Consider the following 25,695-nt stretch of genomic DNA (forward strand, 5'->3'; position numbering starts at 1 on the left):
TTCATCTTAAACTTCCCACAGCTTAGCACAAAGCTTGCCATATAATAATAGTTCTTGATCTGAACTGACTGATTCAACTTAGCTGTAATCCTGAATCATGAGGAAACTAGTCCCTAAGTCCAGTCATTAGTACGGCTGCTGCTAACATTATTTTTCATATAATTTTTAGAGCTAGATGAGTCCTTCAGAGATCATCTTGTACTATGCCTCTTAGACCCACGTATGCGTAAGCCAAAACTATCTGGAATCACATGACCAACATGGTTATCATCCTGTAGTATCAATTTCACCTCAAGATTTTGGGAAAAATGATTTTCACGTTAAAACAGAGATGTATTTTGGGGCAGCATATACTGTTTAGCATTAAGAGAGACTGTACCTTATGCCATGCTGTTTTCAGCCAAGCCTCCATGCCATGAGAGTACAAGTTCTGTGGTGAGTGATAGCGTTTGAGAAACACTAATCTACAGATCACTGTTTTACAATGATCCTGTAGTTTAGCTCTTGTTCTAGAGCCTTCCATATAAAAATAAACAATCCCAGTGGGAACAAAGCATAGGAACAATCTCAACAACAGCCAGAAGAGAGAGATTCTTCATTCTTCATTATCATCATTCTGGGTTAGTTTAAAAAGATGTCTTCCTGATAGGCAGGGTAGGTCTTCTGAAATTAGTACATCACTGTGCTTTCTGCAAAATATACCAGATGGCAGATGAAGGTAGGGGAGAGGAGGCAGAAAAACAACATTAAGAACAGAACAAAGAGAAGGTTTGGGTCAAAGCGGGGGCCAGATCAAAGAGAGTGGAAGGAAGCAAAGGACAGTATAAGTGAGGCATGGAACATGAGGCAAAAAGAGCATTCAAATACGACTGGTTCAAGATGGTACCAGATGTAGGGTGTTTGCTGATGACCTAAGAAATTATTACATCTTCAGCAAGATGATATGGGGAATTTTCACCCCTGGAAATTCTACCCGGAGTCCTGGTAGAAGATCTTCCCAGTCTGTTTTCCAACACATCTACACATCAAATTCAAGAATGAGGTATCATCTTACAGCAAAAGTGACATAAAAAGATGCAAAAGAAACAGAGGAAACAGCAAGGGGACCATTAGGAAAGGTTAATTTAAAATGGGTAATGGAGTCAATTTGATTCAAGCAACATTTATCCAGGGCCTCTTGTGTATCAGCATGGTTCTAGGTGCTGGAGAAACAGAGATACCAAGGTTGGGCCCTAGCCTGCAAGGGCTTTGCAGTTGTTTTTAAAGGTGCCTGAGAAGGAAGAGCCAACAGTAGAAAATCTGGTATCTCATGCCTAGGCTTTCCAGTGAAGAGGTCACTAAAAGCTAAACCAGGGACACATATTATCTGATGCCTTTAGGTGATCTAAAACTTTCCCAGCAAAGAAAGAGGGCTGAATCTGCCCCAAGTTTGGGTTATCACATGCCAGGCTGAGCAAAGAAAGAAAATAGTATGGATTTGGAGAGTGACTTTCAAGGGCAGAAATTTTCTCCCAAATTCTATAACTAAGACATTCTCTAGAGGTATTGGAAAAATATTTTCTCAATATAACCTCTTAGAGACAAATATTAAGCTAATTATAATTTTCCACCTTAATTAAATCTTCTTCTAAATGACCTGTTAAGGGGTGCCTGGGTGGCTCAATCTGCCGCCCAGCTCATGAGCATCTACCTTCAGCTCTAGTAATAATCTCAGGGTCCTGGGATCAATCACCACCCCCCCCCCCACTTCTCCCTCTCCCTCTGCCCACCACAAACCTTACAGTATACACTCCTCCCCGCTCATCCTCTCTCTCTAAAAAAAACCCATATATATATATATATCACATATATATATGATGGTAGAAATTTAAAAATTTAATATGAGGGTTGGAAGATTTATTAGAACTAAAATATGAGAGGTTTTTTAAAAATAGAAATAGAAAAGATAAAATAAGAGGGCAGATTCAAGAGCTCCAGCATCTAAGTAATTTAGTGTAAGCTGCAGAAAGAACAGAGGAAATTATGCAACAGAACAAAACTGAGAACTGAAGAATATGATTTTTAGATTGAAAAGGCCTTTAAAGTACCTAAAACAATGGGGGAAAAAAAAGCCAAAGCCAAAGTCAACTAACAACATCATGATATATCAGAACATGAGGAATAAACAAAAGGAAACCTTACAAACTTCCAGAGATAAAAACAAAACACAAGGGATCAGAAACCAGAATGGCATCAACTTCTCAACCGAGCTATCAAAAGATAGAGGAAAATGGAGCAATGCTTTCAATATTCTGAGGGGAAGTTAATTCCAATTAATATCCTGTATTCAGCTAAACCATCAATCAAATGTGAAGGAAGAAAAATGACATCTTGAAGGTACAAAGTCTGAAAAAGCAGCCAGGTCTTGTGGGGCCTGCATCTTACATAATTTGAGGAGCCCCTTTAAGAAAAAGTCATAAAATTACAAACACAGAATTGGGTGTGGATGTGACTATTTATTTACATTGAGAAAAGAAATCACAACAAATGGGAGCCTTGGAGGTTCATGGCTCTTGCTTCTAAGATCTCTTTAGAAAATGTGCCAAAAATGCTTCATGATGGCGACCTGGCTTTTCCTCCCGACTTGTCAACTTGGAACACTTTGCAGCCCTCATAGAGGCCCCGGGAGCTTCATCACCTTCAGGATAAATCTGCCTCTCCCTCCATGCGCCCTTTCTCAGGAAGCTATGCTCCAGCAAAACCAAACTGAGTGAGAAGGCATGCAATCCAAGAATCAGAATCCAGTACAATCGACAAGGTGGCAGCCAGGGGAGCTCCCAGTGTAACGAGGGGCTCAGAATAACCAGTCCCAGAGAATGCGGCCGGGGGGGGGGTGCTGAGCAGGGATGCTTCCAAGAAAAGCAAATCAAATTGACTACTTACTTAACGCTTTATTGGGAGGAATTTTACCATCCTGTCAAAGTTTGAGTCAGAATTGTAATGCATGTTCAAAAAGCACTAAGCAACTGAAGAAGAGGTAGCAATTACTAAGTCCAGGGGATAGAAAAAGGTTGTACAAGAAAGGAAGTGTAGAAATCATGGTTTATCACATAGCTGGGTTGTGAATAACATTTACAGAGTCATAATAATGTAAACACCAAATATCGTTATATCAAAAAAATTAGGATATAACTATATTGGGACCTTGCAAGAAAGGGAAGAAAATGTGAGAAAGAATAATGAGGGTATGAGGGAGAGAACCTTATCCTCCCAGGCAGGATGTCAGTAGATACTATCCAGAACTGGGAAAAGAAAGAGAAATAGCCAGTATTAGCATGTTATTTGGGAATATGGTGGTAAATATGAGAGAAACGTAGCCGAGAGCATTGAAAATAGTTGCCTCTAGGGAGGTAGCTCAGTGTAGACTTAGTAAGAACCTTGTAGAACTTGTGACTTTTAAGACTACATATTTATTTATATTGACCAAAATAGAAAATTAAAAAAGAAAGTAATAGCCTCAAGAGGAACGAGGCAGGAAAGACTTTGGAAATAAAATGAAGGTGCCTCTTCTAAAGCACTCCCCAGTTCAATGTTTTTCAAATTGTGATCCTGTGACCACCTGCATTCAAATTATCTGGAGTGCCAGTTTATATAATTCAGATTTATAGACTCAGCCCAGACCTAAATAATCAGCATTTCTTGGGTGGGACCTCAGAATCTATAATTTTAAAAAGTTCCTCTACAACCACTGTGTTATCTATCACTTTTTTAGTAAACCAAAGAACAACAACAAAGAGTAAAAATAAAGCAACAACAACAATCCATGTAGAAACAAAGAGTCAATGACTCATAAAACATACTATGGCAGGTATTGCTAATTGTTTACCCAATATCCATTCTCCCCTTCCTCCTTAACAGAATCCCTATTTTGTTGTATTGGCAACATGGCCGACTAAAACACTAGATTTGCTCAGGCTCCCTTACAGTTAGGAGTGGCTACGTGACTTAGTTCTTATATGAATGAGGTATAAAAAGTCTACTGGGTGGAGCTTTCAAGAATGATCTTACTATTACAAAAACACAGGTTCAGCTGGCACATGTCTTCTGCCCTTCATTCTACCCTTTTCTCCTGGGAAGCCCTCTCTGAAAAGAAGAGGTGCCTGTCTCTCAGTGAGGAGGAAAGCCACATACTAAGGATGGTGGTGCAGGAAGACAGAGGAAACTGGCCCAGTCCTGAGCTTCTCACCTCTAGACATCTAGCTATTTGAGAAAAACAAACTCCTCACTTGTTAAGTTACTATAGTAGGATTTTCTGTTACTTGTAGCTGAATGAAGTCCTAATGACATCTCATACTTGTTCAAATGTTTATTTGATGGGTACTGAACACATTCTATTGAGTGCCTACTATGGGTCCTGTGCTTAGAACAACACAATGCACCAGACCAATCGGCTCTTTCCCTCATGGAACGTGGAATCCCAGTAAGACCAGAAGGATCTACAGATATTTGAGTCTAGGATTCAGAGGGGCTAATGGTTTGCTATCACAGACCCCAAAGCAACAGAGTAAATCAAACTGAACCACTTGATTTATATCTCTAGGAAATCCTCAAGGGACCACATGCTGGAAAGAGTCTGAACACTGGCAGGCCTAGCTTTTAGCAAAGTAGGTTTGGGTACTTGCTTAGTTCTCCCTGTATCTCCCCTTGTTCTTTGAAAAAACAAAAAGATTGGGCTTGATAATACTTCAGGCTATCCTCAGCTCTAAAATACTTTTGCAGTTACACTGAACAAAGGTGTGCATGAAATCTACCAAACAAGGACGTTTCTAAATTTAGATTCTAGGAGTTCAAGTCAGAGACTATATTCAATAAAAGGTCAGGAGAAATAAATCACAAACAACTCCCCATCCTTAAATTAAAGGAGCAAACAAAAAGACACCGTGTAGGTAGCTGAGGTATTATGGAAGGAATTCTCCTTTGAGTCCTGGCTCTGGCACTAACAGCTGGATAACCCCAGGCCAGATACTCAGTATTTCTAAGTTTCAGTTTCCCCATTTACGAACTAAGCAATTACTCTTTCCTCACAGTGCTGCTTATGGAAATCGCCTTGTACTGCGTAAAGCCCCCTTATGATGTCATACCAGCAAGATATCAACAACGGCTTATAATATCTAAATCCTGCAAGGGAATACATGAGTGCACTTTGGTATCTTCAGCTTAAATTCTTCCTCACATAAGGCTGATAGATCTTTTGAATTTCTCTGTCCGTTCAGAAGTGGAGCCTGTGACACAGAGAACAGACGAGACAAAGAAAAAGATCTAAAATTCAAATCATCTCTGTTTATTTCTAGCCCCCCGTAAAGGTTTGGGGGAGAAGACTGGTTAAAAGGGAAGCTGAGTTCAAAGGAAGTGTGGGGCTTACAGGACTTGCTGGTTGCCTCTAATTGTTCCTACTGGATATTGTATCGTACTGTGCATGATCTAGTTTCTGTCTCACAACCTGTCTCTAGAGATAAATACGGATTTGAAATCTGTCTCGTATGCATCCATTAGTTGACACAGTGGTGACTTCCATTCTCTTACCCGCAATTATAAAAAGTTTTGCAATAACAGGAACTTTGGCTATGGGAGTGGTTCTACATATGGTAAAACTGCCCTTATCCATTTCCAACAGGCAAATGCTATTGAGGAAAAGAGATAATCCTTTGATTATAACCAACATAAGTAATATCTGTACTTTGACCAATTTAGCATGGCAGCTGATGTTAACTTTCAAGTTAGCAGAAGTCTTTCTCTTTAGTCCTTCTCTCCCTATCTCAAAGTGCCATTTGCTAAGATTAGGCAAGAGACACAACCAAGGACATACTGGGGCACACCCCAAACAGAATCACTGGTGTCAAACTCAAGCTTTACAGTTTCACCTGGGTCATCACAACCATTGCCCACCAGAAGGCTGAGGGAGGAATCCACAGAATACAAGGAAAAACTCACAGCATGAGATAAGTATGTGGTGGTACTGTCCTGCCTCTCATGGAAGGAGTGAGAGGAAATCAAAGTCCTTTAAAAGGGAATTGAATACTTGGCTGTCCTAATACCAGAACTAATAATGCCCAACCAGAAATAATGCTTCCCTTCCGCTTACGTCAGGCACTCTCCCTCGTAAAATCAAGGCACCATATTCAATAAAGCCTTCATATCAATTCCACGTCTTTTCCAGAAACTCTAGGAGCAGAGGGTAAGGACATCCTTCTTAAAGTGAATCAACTCTCAGGAAGAACGACGCCGGAAGTGGCCCTGGCACCGTATCTCACGGTGTGTTGGGATCGTCCTCCACAAGGTTTGACAAGGAACAAACTCCAGACTGTACTGAGCAGGTTGCACATCTGGTTAAATGTTACATGTTTCTTAGGAACAAGAAGCCGTCCTACCTATTAAAGTAAATGTAAAGACCCAGAAAAAATTCTTCCGCCACTTTCTGAGCCCAACAGAGCGGGGGGCGGGGCCACGGGGCAAACGATCAGGAACGCGGAGGAACATGGCAGCCACGGCCCACATGGCGGAAGAGCTGGGGAAGGCAATGGGTCACTTCTTAGAAGAGGTGGCTGGCTAATATAAAATCTATTTCATAAAGAGACGGGTTTCCCTTTCTGAAGCGCAAATCCTTCTTACATCTAGGGCTAGAATATATCTCCAGAGGTTATCCTTCTGGACCCAGGCGGGTGGCCTAAACTGCTTTTCAGGTCCAACGTGAACCTCCCCAACCCCTGCTCATCGTCCTCCTTGGCTCCTACCCACTGAAGCCGCAGTGGAAGCGAAATCACGACCCCGGGGGAACTTTATCCGTCAATCGCCTCTTATTATTGAATTCTGGGCTTCCTGGCTTAAGGAGAGTCTCTGGCTCGTCGTATTTGGGGGTCGGCGCTCACGAGGCCGGACGGTAGGGCGCTAAGTGCCCACGGCGACGCGCAGCCGACCGGTCTCTGGGCCAGCGAGGAGCCGTCCCGGGCGGGGTGTCCTCGGATCCTCGGAGCCGCGGGGCGGAATGGAAGGCGGGGGCTTCACACTTCGAAGCTCCTCTGGCCCTGCCACACGGTCTACCTGACTGGCCCGGGACGCAGCAGTTTTCACCCCGCGGCCGCCGGCGACCCGACAGCGGTGCGCGCTCAGGGGGCTCGCGGATCAGCTGCCCCACCCCTGGGCCGTCCGGCCCCTCCGGCTCTCCTGCCCGAGCCCCCCCCACCCCCCACCCCCGCCCTGCCCTGGCCGGGCCCCCTCCCCGCCGGAGGCCCCCTCCCCTGGCCCGGCCCGCTGGGGGTCCGAGCCTCCAGCCCGCAGCGGCGGCTCACCTGCGCCGAGCGCCCCGGAGCGTTCAGCTGCCCGCGTCGAGCGCCGACTGCCGCAGCCACCCGGTAGGTGCGAGCGCCCGGCCCGGCCCTCCCCACCCCTGGCCGCCTCTCCCCGCCCTCGTGGGCGTGCGGGGCCTCCCGACTCAATGCCCGCACTTCCCTCCACGCCCCTGACACTCCCGCCGAGGTGTTCCCTGGCCCCCAAGACACGCCCTGAGGTGTGCCCGTTCCTGGGCACCCAAGGCCGACTGCGACCAGCCGTGACCTCCTGTGATGCAAAGCACTTACAGAGCCTGGGAGGCGGCGAGGACTGGGGCCAGAGGCTGTCGCAAGGAAGGCTGTTTACCGAGCCAACAATCGCGGCGAACTAGTCACGGATCTCCCTCCAGCAAAGGAAGCCTGTGGTGTCATATCCTGGACCAGAGTCCGATTTTCTGGTTTAAGCCTGGTGTCACATGGATTCCTTCCTTCGTTCATCCTGCCAGATCTGCCGCACGTTAGATCCGCACAGTTCCAGGTGCTGGAGGAAGAGCTGCGAAGGAAAGTCCCTGCTGGAAGGGGCTCGCTTCCTACGAAGAAACGCGCGACTTTCTTCGTATTGTCATGTGGTTTCAGTGCCCTCATCTGTCAGTTAAGGTGTTGGCCTCGTAGTTTCCTACTCTTACTCATAATACCCTGGGGAAGTTAAAACTTCCCCCTTAGCAAGAGCTAAGGCTCCACTTCAGACTTACTCATCAGAATCTGGGGAGGAGTGAGGACAGAAGGACCTGTTAAAAGTTACCTAGGTGACCACAGGAAGTCAAGGTTGAGAACCTCCCTTCTAGATCTCTAAGATGCCTTCCAGCTTATTCCATTGTTGTCAGTACTGGAAACCAAGAAAGTCTTCATGGAAAAGATGCTCTAGGTAGGTTTAAAAGAAAGAAAGGCAAAGGATATACAGGAGCAGGGCGGCAGGGGACTCGAGCCCAGCTCTGGCTTCTTTTGATCAAATTGCTTTTCTTTTCTGTAAAGTCAGAGGAAGGCACTTCTGAGAATAAGGCATCAACCTGAGCAAATCTTTCCTCTATGAAACAGAGTGAATGAGGCCTGGTGGAAGATAATGGCAGAAGCACTGCTATCAGTTAAAAGGCTAATTGAGCCACACAATTCAGATGGATAATGTGCAAGCGCCAGGAGCTGGGAGAGCACGTCTTTTATTTTCCATCAGCTTAGAAATTCAACTACCAGGCCTCATCTTGGCATTTGCTCACATCCATTGTTTTTGAAATGGGTGAGAAGGTGGAGTCCTGGATGTCTGTTACCCTGGGGAACTCTGTTCCCTGTTACTAGATCCCCGCAATGGTCAGGCTTTCTCTTTAGTGATGTTTTCCTCTAAGGCTATGAGGATGAAACAGATGGGTGACCTCTCAGTTGTAGTTACTGCTGGGTAGAGATGCTTCTTAATATTGAAAAATTGGAACTAAGAAAATTATATCTGCCTCAAATTATAATATCCAAGTGTCAGGACAAACTAGTTTTTGCCAAGTTAAGTTTGACTGCTTTTAACTTGATCTGTAAAAATAACACAAATCAAGTAGCTTAAATCAAACAGTTAACAAAAGATAAATGATTAATATATCAACCGCCATAAATTAATACAAGAACAGCTACCAATTATGATAAAGCCATTTAATATAACAACGAAACAGATTATGTCTAGAAACAGATCCAAGGATGTCTTTTAATTCAATGGGAAATTGTTTACTTTATAAATACTGCTGACATAATGGGGTATTCTTTTGGAAGATCTTATCATAGACTTGCTCATTATCTAATCTCCCTGGGGCCATCATGATCCTAATTGGGCACATGGCCATCCAGAATGAGTACCATTTTTTCCAGCCTCCCTTTTAGCTAGGATGGGTTATATGACTAAGTTCAGGACAATAGGTTGGAAGCCGAAGTGGTACCAGCTACTGCTGGGTGGAGTTTTGAAAGGAAGGGGATGTGCCCATCCTCTCCCCATCCTGTCCTACTGACTGGAATGTGGAGATGGTAGTGAGCCATCTTGGAAAATGAATGGTGGAGTAAGGGGATGAAAGGAGGCTGGGTTCCATACCAGTCCTGGAATGCCCATCTCCAGATGGTTATGTGAAAAAGACATAAAATTATATCTGGTATGAGTCCCAGTGATTGGAGGTTTTTGTTACATGCAGCCAAATCCATAACCTAACAAATGCAGAGCATCTTTCCTCCTTGCTTTAGACCGTGAATAAACAAAGGTTGAAGATGGATTAAAGAAAGATCTAAATATACTATTTACTTTGCCCAGTAATTGCAGTTTGAAGACTCCATTGTACAGAACTAATACATCATAAGAACCTCCTTAAAGATTTGGACTGCAGCATTATTTATAATAGCAAGTGTTTGTCAATGTGGGAGTGGTTAAATACGGTATAGCATGTCGTTTTACGATATAGTGTACAGTTATTTTTTTTAATTAAAGATTTTATTTATTTATCTGAGAGAGAGAATGGGAGACAGAGAGCATGAGAGGGGAAGGGTCAGAGGGAGAAGCAGACCCCCCGCTGAGCAGGGAGCCCGACGCGGGACTCGATCCCGGGACTCCAGGATCATGACCTGAGCCGAAGGCAGTCACTTAACCAACTGAGCCACCCAGGCACCCTAGTGTGCAGTTATTAAAAACACTGAATTTGATTTGTATTTATGGACCAGGAAAATAGTCATGGTATATTGTTAAAGTTAAAAAGTTTGCAGAGTGGTGCGGGATTTTTTTTTTTTTTTTGGTGGTAAAATATACATAACATAAAAATTACCATTTTTAACATTTTAAATTATACACAAGAGGGGTATCAATTACATTCACATTAATGTACCATCATTACCACCATCTATCTCCAGAACTTTTTCATCATCCTGTACTGAAACTCTATACCCATTAAGCAGTAACTACACATTCCTCGGTCCCCCAGCCCCTAGTAACCACTTTTCTAGATTCTGTCTCTATGAATTTGACTACTCGAGGTATCTCATAAAAGTGGAATCTGTCCTTTTGTGTCTAGCTTATTTCAATTAGCATAATGTCTTCAAGCTTCGTCCATGTTGTAGCATGTATCAATTTCTTTCCTTTTAAGGCAGGAATATATATGACATACACTACATATAATGTGCTACATTTTGTTTATCCACTTATCTGTCAATGGACCTTTTGATTGTTTTCACCTTTGGTATTGTGAACGATGCTGTTACAAACCTTGGTGTACAAGTATTTCTTTCGGTTCCTGCTTTCAATTCTTCAGTGTATATATCCAAAAGTAGTGCTGCATCAAATGGTAATTCTATTTTTTTGAGGAACTGCCTTATTGTTTTCTGGAGCAGCTGTACCATTTTGCATTCCCACAAGTAGTAAACAGGGTTCCAGTTTCTACACATCCTAGCTAACACTTGTTTTCTGTTTTTTGATAATAGCCATCCTAATGAGTACGAAGTAGTATCTCATTGTGGTTTTGGTTTGCATTTCCCTAATGATAATGCTGGTGAACATCTTTTCATGTGCTTATTGGCCATTTGTATATATCTTCTTTAGAGTAATGTCTATTCAAGTGCTTTGCCCATTTTTGAATTGGGTATTTTGTTGTAGTTGACTTTTAGGAATTCTCTATATATTTGGTACTAATCTCTTATCAGATATGTGATTTGCAAATATTTTCTCCCATTCTATGGGTTGCCTTTTACTCTGTTAGTGTGTATTGATGCAAAAAGTTTTAATTTTGATAAAATCCAATTTTCTATTTTTGCTTTTGTTGCCTATGCTCTTGATGTCATATCCAAGAAATCACTGCCAAATTCAAGGTCATGAAGACTTTCCCCTATGTTCTCTTCTAAGACTTGTATAGTTTTAGCTCTTAATGTTTAAATCTTTTATCCGTTTTGACTTAATTTTTGTATAAGGATACAACTTCACTCATTTGTGTGTGGATATCTAGTTTTCCCGGTACCATTTGTTGAAAAGATTGTCCTTTCCCCATTGAATCGTCTTGGCACTCATGTAAAAAAAATCACTTGACTTTATATGCAAGGGTTTATTTCTGGGATCTCTATTTTATTACATTGATCTCTATGTCTTTATGCCAGTACCACTCTGTTTGGATTATTGTGGCTTTCTAGTGAATTTTAGGTTAGGAAGTACAAGTCTTCCAAATTTGTTCGTCTTTTTCAAGATCGTTTGGTTATTTGGGATCCTTGAATTCCATTTGAATTTTAGGATGGATTTTTCCATTCCTGCCAAAAAAAAAAGTCCTTCAGATTTTGGTAAGGATTGCACTGACTGTAGATTGCTTTGGGTAGTATTAAAATTGTCTTTCAGTCCATGGACACAAGATGTCTTTCCATTTCTTAATGTTTTCTTTAATTCCTTTCAGCAATGTTTTTTTTTAAAAGATTTTATTTATTTATTTGACAGAGAGAGACACAGCGAGAGAGGGAACACAAGCAGGGGGAGTGGGAGAGGGAGAAGCAGGCTACCTGCAGAGCAGGGAGCCCGATGCGGGACTCGATCCTAGGACCCTGGGATCATGACCTGAGCTGAAGGCAGTCGCTTAACCGACTGAGCCACCCAGGCGCCCTCAGCAATGTTTTAGAGTTTTCAGTGTACAAGACTGTCACCTTCTTGGTTAAGTTAATTCGTAAGTATTTTATTCTTTTTAAAAAAATATTTATTTATTTGAGAAAGAGAGGAGGGGCAGAAGGAGAGGGAGAGAGAGAATCCCAGGCAGACTCCCCACTGAGCTCGGAGCCGACGAAGGGCTTGATTCCACGACCCTGAGATCATAACCTGAGCCAAGAGTAAGATGTTTAAATGACTGAGCCCCCAAGGCACCCCAAGTATTTTATTCTCTTTGATACTTTGGAAATAGAATTGTTTTCTTAATTTCCTTTTCAGATTTTTGTTGCTGGTGTATAGAAACACAACTGATATTTTGAGTGTTGATTTTGTATTTTTTTTTTTTTTTTTTTTTAAAGATTTTTATTTATTTATTTGACAGAGAGAGAGACAGCAAGAGCAGGAACACAAGCAGGGGGAGTGGGAGAGGGAGAAGCAGGCTTCCTGCCGAGCAAGGAGCCCGATGCGGGACTCGATCCCAGGACCCTGGGATCATGACCTGAGCTGAAGGCAGACGCTTAACGACTGAGCCACCCAGGCGCCCTGATTTTGTATTTTGACACTTTGCTGAATTAGTTTATTACTTCTAACAATTTGTGTGTGTGTGTGTGTGTGTGTGATATTTTGGGTTTTCTACATACAAGATCATATTATTTGTGAATAGAAATAATTTTATTTCTTCCTTTCTAGCTTTTCTTGCCTGATTGTTCTGGCTATAACTTCTAATACTGTGTTGAATAGAAGTGGAAAAAGTGAGCATAACTGTCTTGTTCTTAATCTTAGAGGAAAAGCTTTCACTTTTCACCACTGAGTATCCTGTTAATTGTGGGTTTTTCATATATGACCTTTATTATGTTGAGGTAGTCTCTTTCTTTTTTTTTTTTTTAAAGATTTTATTTATTTATTTGAGACAGAGAGAATGAGATACAGAGAGCATGAGAGGGAGGAGGGTCAGAGGGAGAAGCAGACTCCCTGCCGAGCAGGGAGCCCGATGCGGGACTCGATCCAGGGACTCCAGGATCATGACCTGAGCCGAAGGCAGTCGCTTAACCAACTGAGCCACCCAGGCGCCCGAGGTAGTCTCTTTCTATTCCAAGTTTGTTGAATGTTTTTTGTGAAGGGGTGTTGAATTTTGTCAAATGCTTTTTCTGCATTCATTGAGATGATCATATCAGGTTTTCCCCCCTTTCCATTCTGTTAATGTGGTGTATTACATTGATTGATTTTCATATGTTGAACTATCCTTGCATTTCAGGAATAAGTTCCATTTGATTATGCTATATAATCCTTTTGATATGCTGTTGAATTCTATTTGTTAGTATTTTGTTAAGGATTTCTGCATCAATGTTCATAGTGATATTGGTCTCTGATTTTCTCTAATTGCAGTGTTTTTATTTGGTTTTGGTATCAGGGCAATGCTGGCCTCATAAAAATGAGTTAGGACGTGTCCCTTTCTCTTCAATTTTTTGGAAGAGTTTGAGAAGGATTGGTGTTAGTTCTTCTTTAAGTGTTTGGTAGAATTAATCTGTGAAGCCATTAGGTCCAGGATTTTTCTTTGTCAGAAGGATTTTGATTCCTGATTCAATCTTTTTAAGAGTTAGGGGTCTGGGGCACCTGGATGGCTCAGTCGGTTAAGCGTCTGACTCTTGATTTTGGCTCAGGTCATGATCTCAGGGTTGTGAGATCGAGCCCGAGTTAGGCTCTGCACTGGGTGTGGAACCTGCTTAAGATTCTCTCTCTTACTCTGTCTGCCCCTTACCCCCCTCTAGAAAGAGAGAAAGAGAGAGAGAGAGGTTTGTTCGGGTTTTCTATTTTTTCATGATTCAGTCTTGGTAGGTTGTGTGCTTCTAGGAATTTGTCCATTTCATGTAGGTTACTGATTGTTGGCCTATAATTGCTCATAGTACAATTGTTCTCTTATAATCCTTTTTATTTCTATAGAATCAGTAGTAATGCCCCCACATGCATTTCAGATTTTAGTAATTTGAGGCTTCTCTTTTTCTCTTGATCAGGCTAGGTAAAGGTTTGTCAGTTTCGTTAATCTTTTTGAAAAACTAAATTTCAGTCTCCTTGATTTCCTGGTCTCTATTTTACTTACCTCTGCTGTGATTTTTATTACTTCCTTCCTCCTGCTACCACTGGGGTTATTTTCTTCTCTTTTAGTTCCTCGAGTGGTTAAGCTAGATTGTTAATTTGAGATCTTGATTTTAATGTCAGCATTCCTAGCTATAAATTTCCCTCTTAGTACCATTTTTGTTGCATCTCAAAAGTTTTAGTGTGTTGTTTTCATTCTCACTCATCTCTTAAGTATTTCCTAATTTCCCTTGTGATTTCTTCTTTGGCTCATTGGGACTTTAAGGGTGTGTTGTTTAACTTCCCACAAATTTGTGAATTTTCAAGTTTTCTTTCTGTTATTGATTTCTAACTTCGTCCTCTTGTGTTCAGAGAAGATACTTTGTATGATCTTTGTCTTTTTATATCTATTGAGAGTTGATTTGTGGCCTGACATATGGTCTATCTTGGAGAATGTCCTATTTGCCCTTGAGAAGAATGTGTATTCTGTCCTTGTTGGGTGAAGCATTCTGTATATGTCTGTTAGATCCAGTTCACTTTTTCTTTTCTTTTTGTGTGTTGTTTTGTTTCACAATCATGAGATTATACTACATACACACACAGGTGCAGGGAGTGTGTGTTACATGTATGAGTAGAAAGGAAGGTGTGGAAAGCTACCTTGGTAAACTCATGAGAATAACACTGGACCAGAGAGAGAACTTCTTTTCAGAAGTGTGCTCCAAGCTGACGGGCTGGTGAGGGTGAGGGAATCTAGATTGGGGCGTATGTGATGACCATCCCAATGATGGCCTCAGAAGCAGCGGAGCAGTGGGGACCAATGTTTGCTCCACTCATCCTCTTGCAGAAATTGTGACTGGCCAGTGCATGAAAGGAAACCCTGTGATGGATTGGACTTGAGAGATGCATGAGTGGCTCAAAATGAGCAGCACTAGACATCTCTTGTGCAATACTTCAAAATCATGTCAGTCACACTTTTCAGTTTAGTTGTGGGTGTGGTGAGCAGCTCATGTGAGCTTTGACAGGTACAGTCACAGAGTGCTTCCCTGCCTGGTTGTGCAATGATCTCTTGCTTCCTGCCTTGGGGCTTTTTTTGAGGCTTGCAGGATGTAGAACATTGGCAGGACTCCACTCGGTGGTCATGAATGTGCAACAGGGAATTTGGGAAGAATAAATGCCCATGAAGCCATAATCCATCAATGGGGAATAGTATCTAAGCAACAAATGCTTTCCTTTTTGTCCCGTGGGTGGATAGTTCTGATACATACTTTAAAAAATTCCTTAAGAAGTACCAGTCAGAAAAAAAAGTCCCAGTGGCCAACTTGTCCCTCCTTCCTGTGACACTCCCCTCATCTTTCACTCCTGCTCTCTGGAATCACCTATTCAAATATACTACCTGTACACAAACTTTTTTCTCAGGCTCTGACTTGGGGAAACCCGGGTAAGAATAGGAGCTTCGTCAAAAGGCCGCAGAAGCCAGACTGAACGAAGACTCTAAAGGTGGGACAATTTGAAAATCCAATAGAATACCAACCATTTATAAAAACATAGTGATATTCAAAAGAGAAAGATAAATAAAACTGTTGGGTAGAACACTACACTGGTTACAATCCAAGGAGAGGACTCTAACTGCTCAGAGGATAGCAAAGCTCATCACAATGTCAGCTACCGGAAATAGAAACCCACACATTCTGCCCACTGCATCTTGGTTTCAGAGTCAGCAAGGAAAACACAACACTGTAAGGCACTGGACAGAACAGTGCTTTGCTCACATAGAGAAGAGACAGATCTAATAATGTGCCCCTCTGGCCCTGGCAGCCAATGTAGAGCAACTGGTATATATGCACCCCTCTCATGCCAGGGCAGAAGGACCCCAGCTCCTCCACCAGAGAGTGTGGGAAACTGAATGCTGGAGTGTCCCTGAGGGGCACTGATGCACAGTCGCAAGCAGAACAAAGGAGCACACACTGAGTCTGAAACAGGGAAGAATGTTCCCACACAAGGCTGGAAGCCCAGCACAGTTGTGTGGGCTCTCTGTCTCTCGGTGAGGAAGTGTTCTAGGCCTGAGACCCAGCCTTATGAGGCCTTGGGGGTTGAAAGACTGCACATGAGGCTGCCTTTCTTAGCCTTCTCCCCCGCCCCCCATCCTCACCTGTCCACTGAAACAGCAGATGAAACATATCAAATCCAGCAGGACCATTGCCCACCTTGAATTAGGAGGTGAAATTGGGGCTCATGGGGCCCCTAAACCACCTATTATATGGATGTGGTTGGCTGCCTCTCTGTCATTTTGAGACAGCATTTCACTAGGGTTATTAGGAGGACCAGACCCAAGAGGATGGTTAGGCCTCCCTGGAGGATGGTCCTCAACCAGGAACCCCAAGTGTTCGTGTTATTTCAACTAAAAACATCAAAGTCTAAGGGAATCCACGAGCTGAAAACCATTCCATCGGAGCCTGGATTTTCTGCAGTTTGGTTTCTACCTTCCCTGAATTATTGATACATTACACAGCAAGAGGTGTTGGCAAGACACCACCCTGTTCCATCACTGCCATGGCTAGTGAGTTCGCTGAGAACAGCGTGGGGAGTAGTGTTAACTATCTCTGCCATAGTTAATGACATACCATGTTTTCCAGGGCATGTGAGTCTATGCCAGGTATGAGGACACAGTCAGCTGAATGGAACTAGCTATCCGATTGTTTTTCTTGTAGTGTCTCTGGCAAGCCTACAATGTGTCCCAATTACGGGGCCCTTCCAATTTAGAGTATCATTTTGTACCAACACCCGAGAACCCTGAAATTCCAAAGAGCAAGCCCCATCTGAGGGTGACAAGCACTTCATAGGCCAGTTAGAGAACATCTAAGTCAGAGGAGCACCCATCACTCTGGTCAGGGAGCACTTTTTAGAAGAGTCTCTAGGCCAATTGTATGAAGCTCATGTCTGGTTTAACTACAGGTTAAGTGGCAAAGTAAAGTTGCAGGATGTACGACGGTCCTGTACTGTCATTGAGTGGAAGTTTTTTGTTGCCTAATCAGCATGTGTGGAGGTCACGGACACCGGTGGTGTAGGCTCTGAGGGTCCCAGTGCAGTGGCTGGGCCAGAGCTTGTTGAAGAGCTTTCAAGACTTGCTGCTACAAAGGACCTGATTCAAAACTGATAACCTTGTGGGTCACCTTAACTAGGGGGAACAGAAGAACATCCAGGTGGGGTACATGTTGTCTCCAGTACCCAAAAAGGCCTAGGAAATACTGGACCTCCTTTTTAACAGAGGATACCATCGGAGCCAATAATTCTCTTACTCTAACGAGGGTACTTCTTTGGCTTTGTGCCCAAGTGACCCCTAGGAAATGCACCTGCTCTGTTGGGTCCTGTACTTCCTCTGGGTTTATAGCCCACCTGCCACTAGTCATTGTATCAATGACTAGTTGCAGTGCCACCTCCACCTGTTTTTTGGTGGGCTTTCCAGCTAAGATGTTGTTGATGTAATGGATGGCCGAAACTCCTGTGGTGACCTGGGTTTGTTGAAGGTCAAATCCTGCCCAGTGGTAGCATATTGAGCATATGAGCACCTGTCTGCCACGGGTCACCTCATTTACCCCCAAATGTCCCAAAGTCATTCATTTTCAGGTCCTTATGGCACCAGTATCCAAGAGCCCCATAAAAGTCTCGATTTCTCTCTTTTCCCTTTTTATCCTGACAGGGGTACAAGGCCACTGACCCACAATGGGGACCTGAAGACCTCAGCCCCATCCTTAACTGTGCCCTCCAGCCTGAGACATCTGGGTCTGCAGGGTCCCTTCATCAAACATTAACACCAGCCTCGCTGCATGAGATTCCCCTGGCCTCTGTCCATATCTGTCTTTCAGTTTTTGTATTTCATTCGCAGAGAAGGATCTTATTTCAACAGTTTTGTTTTCAGCGATGTCATCAGTGGTTTAGCACTGAGTGCAAACAGATCTTATTTGAGGCCCCCAAATGAGCGGGATGGGGTGGAACTCCCTGCACAGGACTCCCTTACTTCCCTTGGACATCACCAGTGACCCTGTTGGTTCACAACCTCAGGAGCTTCCTACGTGAAATCTGCAACTGGTCCCCATACCTGGAGGGCTGGAAGAGACTTAAGAAAGAGGCAGGCCATTCTTGATTGGTAGATGGCAGGTTTAACAAGCAAGGGAACTTAAATATGAGACTTGTCTTGGGCAGCTATAAGATGAATAGATCTCTATACCTACCTATTGAATCTTAAGTTTATATAGATGCCTTCCCTGGGTTCAGTCATGTATACCATCCAGATGGTCTCAACACCACATCACTGTCTCAAGGCTATATCTTTGGGGCAGCTTCTGGGAGCTGGAAAGGTGAGCAGGATGCACATTCTAAGGACAGGGCTGGGCTGAGGAGCCTCCCACTGCCTGAATCCAGCTTGCAAATCAACCGGCAGTCATGTCGTCTCAATGAACTCCCCCAACAGACCCTTGGGATACCATGGGAGTTGGCTGGTGGTGTGGCAATGCAAGGGGGGCCAAGAGCTAGGCCATAGGTTTTTTTCTTAGGACCCACCTCTTGTATCTCTGCCCTCACCCATTGCACCAGCTCAGTCCTATTGACAGGGAGATTATCTACATCCCATTTATGCCTATAAGGCAGAGGAAAGCAACCCATGATCCTTGAGGGGCTGGCACCACCTAGGGCAATGGGGCTGACAAGCCCTTGTGCTTCCACCATGCCATAGTTGGCAACCCTGCTTACTATGCCAAACTGTCAAGCAGAACGCCGTGAGGGGAGGACTCCAACTACCTAGAGGATAGCAAAGCTTATCACAACACCAGCCACCTGGAGTAGAAGTCCAAACACTCTGCTCACTGCATCTTGGTATCAGAGTCACCAAGGAAAGCACAGCACAGTAGAGCACTGGATGGAACAATGCTTTACCCACACAGAGAAGAGACAGCAAGGTCAGCTCCAATAGTGTGTGTCGGTCCCCCATGGCCACCAAGGTCCCCCTCCACTCCTGACAGCCATTGCAGGGCAATAGGTCTGTATGCGCCCTTCTTGTCCAGAGCGGAAAGACTCCAACTCCTCCCCGTCGTGTCTGAAATACTGAATGCTGGGGGTGTGCCTGAGGCCATCGAAACACATGTTTAAGCAGAGGAAGTCTGTAAGCCTGACAGAGGTGTGTGGGCTCTGTGTCTCTTGGTAAGGAAGTGTTCCAGGCCCAAGGCCCCTTCTTAGGGTGCTGGCTGGGGATTGAAAGACTGCACCTGAGATTTCCTTAACCAACAAGAGCAAAACTAGTCAGATAGTTTTGGGGGTTACTGGGGTGCCAACTCATTAGTAACTAAAGGGAAGGAATTAAGCATTTATCCTACTTTTCTTCTTCTTCTTCCTTCTTCTTCTTCTTCTTTTCTTCTTCTTCTTCTTCTTCTTCTTCTTCTTCTTCTTCTTCTTCTTCTCCTCCTCCTTCTCCTTCTCTTCTTCCTCTTCTTCTTCTTCTTCTCCCTCCTCCTTCTCCTTCTTTTTCTTAAAGATCTTATTTAATTATTTTAGAGAGAGAATGAGAGCACAAGCAGGAGGGGCAGAGGGAGAGGGAGAGAGAGAGAGAATCTCAAGCAGGCTCCATTCTGGACTTCCAATGCGGAGCTTGATCTCACAACCCTGAGATCAGGCCCAAGCCAAAACCAAGAGTCAGATGCTCAAACAACTGTGTCACCCAGGTGCCCCATCCTGCCTTTCTTATATGAACTGTATAATAGAGAAATTAGATAGTTTTAGAGAATGCAGGAGAGTATTTGTAGAAAAATTCTAGCTAGTAAGTATAGAATGAATGATAGAATTAGAAAATCACCATTTGGCAATTTTTTTTTTTTTGAGAGAGAGAGAGTGAGCATAGGAGGGCAGGAGGGGCAGAGGGAGGTGCAGAGAATCTTAGGCAGGCCCGTGACCATCATAGGGCAGTGGGGGCGGGGCTCCATCTCATGACCCTGAGATCATGACCTGAGCTGAAATCAAAAGTCAGAGGCTCAACTGACTGAGCCACCCAGGTGCCCCACCATTTGGCAAATTCTAATGAGATAATTAACTTAGGTAATCATCATTAATAAATAAATCTAACACAATATGTCCAAGACTTCTACCCCGAAACCTCTATTGAGAGAATTTAAAGAAGACCTATGTAACAGAGAGAGATACCATGTTCACATTTTGAAAGACTCAGTATAATAATGATTTAATCCTCTCTAAATTGATCTACAGATTCAATGTAATCTCAGTCAATCACTGGAAGGTGTGTGTGTGTGTCTGTGTGTGAAAAACAAACCGATTTTAAAACAAACACAGAAATGCAAAAAGGGTAAGAACAGCTAGGACAAACTTGAAGAACAAAGCTGAAGGACTCACATTATCAGATATCAAGACTTATTAGGAAGTTGCAGTAAGCACGATAGTATGGAAATCGGCACAAAAACAGATCAATTAACAAAAAGAACAGAAAACAGAGTCCAGAAGCTGACCCATACATAACAGTCACTTGAATTATGTCAAAGTTTGCAGTGCAGTGCACTGGTGGAATGGATAGTCTCTTAATAAGCAGAGCTGGGGGGCGCCTGGGTGGCTCAGTTGGTTAGGCGACTGCCTTAGGCTCAGGTCATGATCCTGGAGTCCCGGGATCGAGTCCCGCATCGGGCTCCCTGCTCAGCAGGGAGTCTGCTTCTCCCTCTGACCCTCTCCCCTCTCGTGCTCTCTGTCTCTCATTCTCTCTCTCAAATAAATAAATAAAATCTTGAAAAAAAAATAAGCAGAGCTGGGCCAGTTGTACATCTATACAGAAATGTTTATACATTGTCCCCTCCCTCTCACTGCTACCCAGAATCGATTACAATGGATTGTAGATCTAATCATGAAAGGCAAAACAATAAAGACTTTAGAAGACAATTTGGAAAAATGTCTTTACAACCTGGGGAGTAAGAAAATACTTCCTACAAAGTGCATAAAAAAGCACCAATTATAAAGAAAAGATTCATAAATGAGACTGTATTATAATTAAGAACTTGTGTTTAGAAAAGGACAACGTTAAGGACCTGAAAAGGCAAGCCACAGACTAGGAGAAAATATTTGCAGGATGTATCTGATAAAGGATGCATATACAAAATATACAAATAACGTCCACAAGCCAGTAAGAAATAGGCAGACAACACATTTAAAATATAAACAAAGGAGCTAAATATCCACTTTAAAAAGAGGAATCATAGCCAGTAAAATATGTAAAAATTCTCAATTTTTTTTTCAGCTTCAATGGGATATGATTACCATATAACATTATGTCAGTTTGAGATTTACAATGTGATGATCTGATATAGGTATATTTTGGGAAATGTTTACCACAATAAGGTAGTTAACACATCTGTCATTTCACATAATTACCATTTTTGGGGGGTTGTTGTTATAGTGGGAACATTTAAGATGCTTAGCAACATTCAAGTACACAATACAGTATATTTATTATAGTCTCCATTCTGATATTAGATTCCCAGAACTTACTCAACTTATAACTGAAAGTTTATACCCTTTGACCAACATCTTCTCATTTACCCCACTCCCTAGCCTCCGGCAACCACCCATTTACTTTCTGTTTCTATGGGTTTGGATATTTAGATTCCATATATAAATGAGATCATATGGTATTTGTCTTTCTTTGTCTGACTTATTTCACTTAGCATTATGCCCTCAAAATTAATCCATGTTGCAAAGAGCAGAATCTCCTTCCTCTTTTTTTTTTTTTTTAAGATTTTTTATTTGACAGAGAGAGAGCACAAGTAGGCAGCGGGGCAGGCAGAGGGAGAGGGAGAAGCAGACTCCCCGCGGAGTGGGGAGCCCGATGCGGGGCTTGATCCCAGGACCCTGAGATCATGACCTGAGCCGAAGGCAGACGCTTAACCGACTGAGCCACCCAGGTGCCCCTCTCCTTCCTCTTTATGGCTGAATAAAATTCCATATGTAGATAGATATATAAGAAAGATTGATATATTTCACATTTTCTTTATCCATTCATATGTTGATGGGTGGTTCCCATGTCTTGGCTATTGTAAAAAATGCTGCAATGAACACAGAGATGCATATATCTTGATGAGATAGTGATCTCATTTTCTTTGGATATATACCCAGAAGTGGGATTGCTGGATCATATGGTAGTTCTATTTAATGATTTAATGATTCCTGTAGTAGCTGTACCAGCTTACATTCCCACCAACAGTACACAAAGGTTCCTTTCCACAACCTCACCAACATTTGTTATCTGTTGTCTTTTTGATACTAACCATTTCAACAAGTAGGAGGTGATACCTCATTGTGGTTTTGATTTGCATTTCCCTGATGATGAGTGATGTTGAGCATCTTCTCATGTACCTGTTGGCCATTTCTTTGAAAAAAAAAGTCTATTCAAGTCCTTTGCCCATTTGAAAATCAGATTGTTGTTTTGTTTTTTTGTTTTTGTTACTGAGTTGTGTGAGTTGGATATTGATTCCTTATCAGATACATGATTTGCAAATATTTTCTGATTCTGTAGGTTTTATTTTCTTTTGTTGTGCAGAAGCTATTTATTTATTTTTAAAGATTTTATTTATTTATTTGAGAGAGAGAGAATGAGTAGGGAGAACAGCAGAGGGAGAGGGAGAAGCAGGCTCCCAGCTGAGCAGGGAGCCCAATGTGGGGCTCGATCCCAGGACGCTGGGATAATGACCTGAGCCAAAGGCAGATGCTTAACTGACTGAGCCACCCAGGCTCCCAGTTTTAACAGTTTCTTGGTGGAGTCTTTAGGATTTTCTGTAAGACTGTATTATCTACTTCTTTTTTTTTCTGATTTTGATATCTTTTATGCCTTTTACTTGTCTGGTTGCTGTGACTATGACTTCTAGTACTATGTTGACTAGGAGTGGTAAGAGTGGGCACCCTTGTCTTGTTCCCAGTCTTAGAAGAAAAGCATCATTTTGCCTGCATTATTCCATCCCCCAAACCAGTATTGCTCAGTGCCACGAAGGAAGTCCCCAGCAAATTCTCTCCTCCAAAATTAATTATAAAACTGGACTAAATTGTCAAAATAACCATTCCAGGGCTTTGGAAATTGACCAAAGGCATATGACTAATTTAGAGGTAGTTATTAATGAAATGCTAAACTTTGAATAAAAATGTAGGTTCTGGGGCACCTGAGTGGCTCAGTCAGTTTAAGCATCTGACTTCAGCTCAGATCGTGATCTCAGGGCCCTGGGATGGAGCCCCATGTCGGGCTCCCTGCTCAGGGGGGAGTCTGCTTGTCCCTCTCCCTCTGCGTCTCTCCCCTGCTCATTCTCATTCTCTCTCTCTCTCTCTCTCTCAAATAAATAAATAAAATCTTTTAAGATGCGGGACTCAATCCTGGGACTCAGTTGCCCAACCAACTGAGCCACCCAGGTGCCCCTAAATAAATAAAATATTTAAGAGAAACCAACCAACCAACAAACAAAAAACCAGTAGGTGCTGTGATTACCTGAGATTGCTCCCATTTCTTCCACCTTCCACCTCAGTTTATGGGATATTCTACCAGGGTGTTCAAACTGTGAAAACCCACAGCTTCACCACCAGAGGGGTCTCACTTGGTTTTGAATAAGCATTGAAAAACCTACTTCTAGCAGGATTGGAAGTAACTGTTAGGATCTCAGGAGCAAACGAACAGGTAAATCCAGTGGCTCAGCTAGCCTGAGGTTGCAGTCCTGGCTGGCATTAGCAATGAACTGGCGGACTGGTCAAAGATCTGGAATATGAGATAGCCATAAGGCCTGGATAAGTTTCCACATGTCTGCACAGGATAGACCAAGGAGGACCCCAGATATCCATACCAACAGCGTAATCAATGAAAGAAAAAAATTTTTTAAAGATTTTATTTATTTATTTGACAGAGAGAGAGAGAGGGCACAAGCGGGGGAGTGGCAGGCGGAGGGAGAAGCAGGCTCCCCGCCGAGTAGGGAGCCCGACGTGGGGCTTGATCCCAGGACCCTGGGGTCATGACCCGAGCTGAAGGCAGACGCTTAACCATCTGAACCACCCAGGCGCCCCAGAAAAATTTGATAAATTGGACATCATCAAAATTGAAAAGCTCAAAAGACACCAGTGAGGAAATGAAGTTAAGCCACAGACTGGGAGAACTATTTCCAAGTTATCTATCTGATGAAGGACTTTTCTCTAAAATGTACTAAGAAGTCTTATAATTTAATAAAAAGGTGGCCCAATTAAAAAACAGGCAAAATGTTTAAACAGACATTTCACCAACAAAGGTATATGAATATCTAAAAGGTATATGAATATACCATAAAAAGAGGGGCACCTGGGTGGCTCAGTTGGTTGGGCATCCAACTCTTGGTTTCAGCTCAGGTCATGATCCCAGGGTCCTGGGATCGAGCCCTGTGTGGGGCTCTGCGCTCAGCGGGGAGTCTGCTTGAGATTCTCCCTCCCTCTCCTTCTGCCCCCCCCCCCACTGGCGTGCTCTCTCTTTCTAAAATAAATAAATAAATCTTAAAACAATAAATAAAAGCCTATAAAAAGATGGTTAGCAAAATTAGAACTAAGAAAATGCAAATTAAACCATAATGAGATACCAATACACCCACTAAGTTAGATTTAAAAATATAGGAACCCACCCCCCCAAAAAAAACCCCAAGATGATGTTAATCAGGAATAATTGTGGAAATAAAAATAAAATACAGAAAACAGTAAAAATTGGGGAGGATGTAGATAAACTGGAACCCTCATATATTGCTTATAGCAATGTAAAGTGGTACAGTCACTCTGAATTACAATTTGGCAGTTTCTTAAAAGTTAAACAAACTTATCATCTGACTCAGAAATTTTACTCTTAGCTGTATATCCAAGAGAAATGAAAACATGTATCCACACAAAGGCTTATATGCACATTTTCGTAGTAGCATTATACATAATATTCAAAACTGGAAGCAGTTCAAAGGTCAGTCCACTGGTGAATGATAATGTGTTATATCTATAAAATGGAATCCTACTTAGCAACAGAAAGAAATGAACTAATATAAGCTTCAACACGTATGACTGTAAAATCTATGGTAAGCAAAAGAAGCTAGATAGAAAAGACCACATACCATATGATTCCACTTATAAGAAATGTTGAAAGAGGGGCGCCTGGGTGGCTCAGTCAGTTAAGCGTCTGCCTTCGGATCAGGTCATGATCCCAGGGTCCTGGGATCAAGCCCCACATCGGGCTCCTGGCTCAGCGAGGAGCCTGCTTCTCCCTCTCCCTTTGTCTCTCTCCCTGCTCATGCTCTCTCTCTCTCTCTCTGTATCTCTGTGTCTCAGATGAATAAATAAAATCTTAAAAAGAAAAAAGAAATGTTCAGAGAAGACAAATGTATAGAGATTGAAAGCAGATGAATGGTTGGTTGCCTGGGGCTGGAGTGGGATCAGGGGTAGGGACTGATGGCAGTTGGGCAAGATGGAATATTCTGGGACAATGGAAGTTTTCTCAAACTGAGCTGTGGTGCTGTTTGCACATCTTCCTAAATTTACTCAAAATCATTGAATTGTGCAGTTAAATGGGTGAATTTTTTGCTAAGTTATATCTCAGTAAAAGTATTAAAAATCAAA

The 25,695-nt window shown here is 42.8% G+C and overlaps 1 protein-coding gene and 1 long non-coding RNA gene across 4 annotated transcripts in view; one reads left to right on the forward strand and one right to left on the reverse strand.

Moving 5' to 3' along the window:
• The window catches only part of TMEM45B (transmembrane protein 45B), a 31,863-nt gene extending 24,026 nt beyond the window's left edge, over positions 1–7,837 (reverse strand). Inside the window, exon 1 of one of the 3 annotated variants that reach the window (XM_021696538.2) lies at positions 7,614–7,837. The gene's annotated coding sequence lies outside the window, so the exon portion shown is untranslated. Of the gene's footprint in view, positions 1–6,407; positions 6,430–7,325; positions 7,408–7,613 lie in introns of those variants that run through there. The other 2 variants (XM_044919688.1, XM_021696539.2) reach the window with 2 other exon arrangements.
• Positions 7,838–8,202: 365 nt separating this feature from the next.
• LOC123326221 overlaps positions 8,203–25,695 on the forward strand; it is a 36,773-nt gene continuing 19,280 nt past the window's right edge. Inside the window, exon 1 of the long non-coding RNA XR_006540945.1 lies at positions 8,203–8,229. This is a non-coding gene — a long non-coding RNA (uncharacterized LOC123326221). The remainder of the gene's footprint in view (positions 8,230–25,695) is intronic.

This window comes from Neomonachus schauinslandi, chromosome 11, assembly GCF_002201575.2.
Source record: "Neomonachus schauinslandi chromosome 11, ASM220157v2, whole genome shotgun sequence".
Lineage (NCBI taxonomy): Eukaryota > Metazoa > Chordata > Mammalia > Carnivora > Phocidae > Neomonachus > Neomonachus schauinslandi.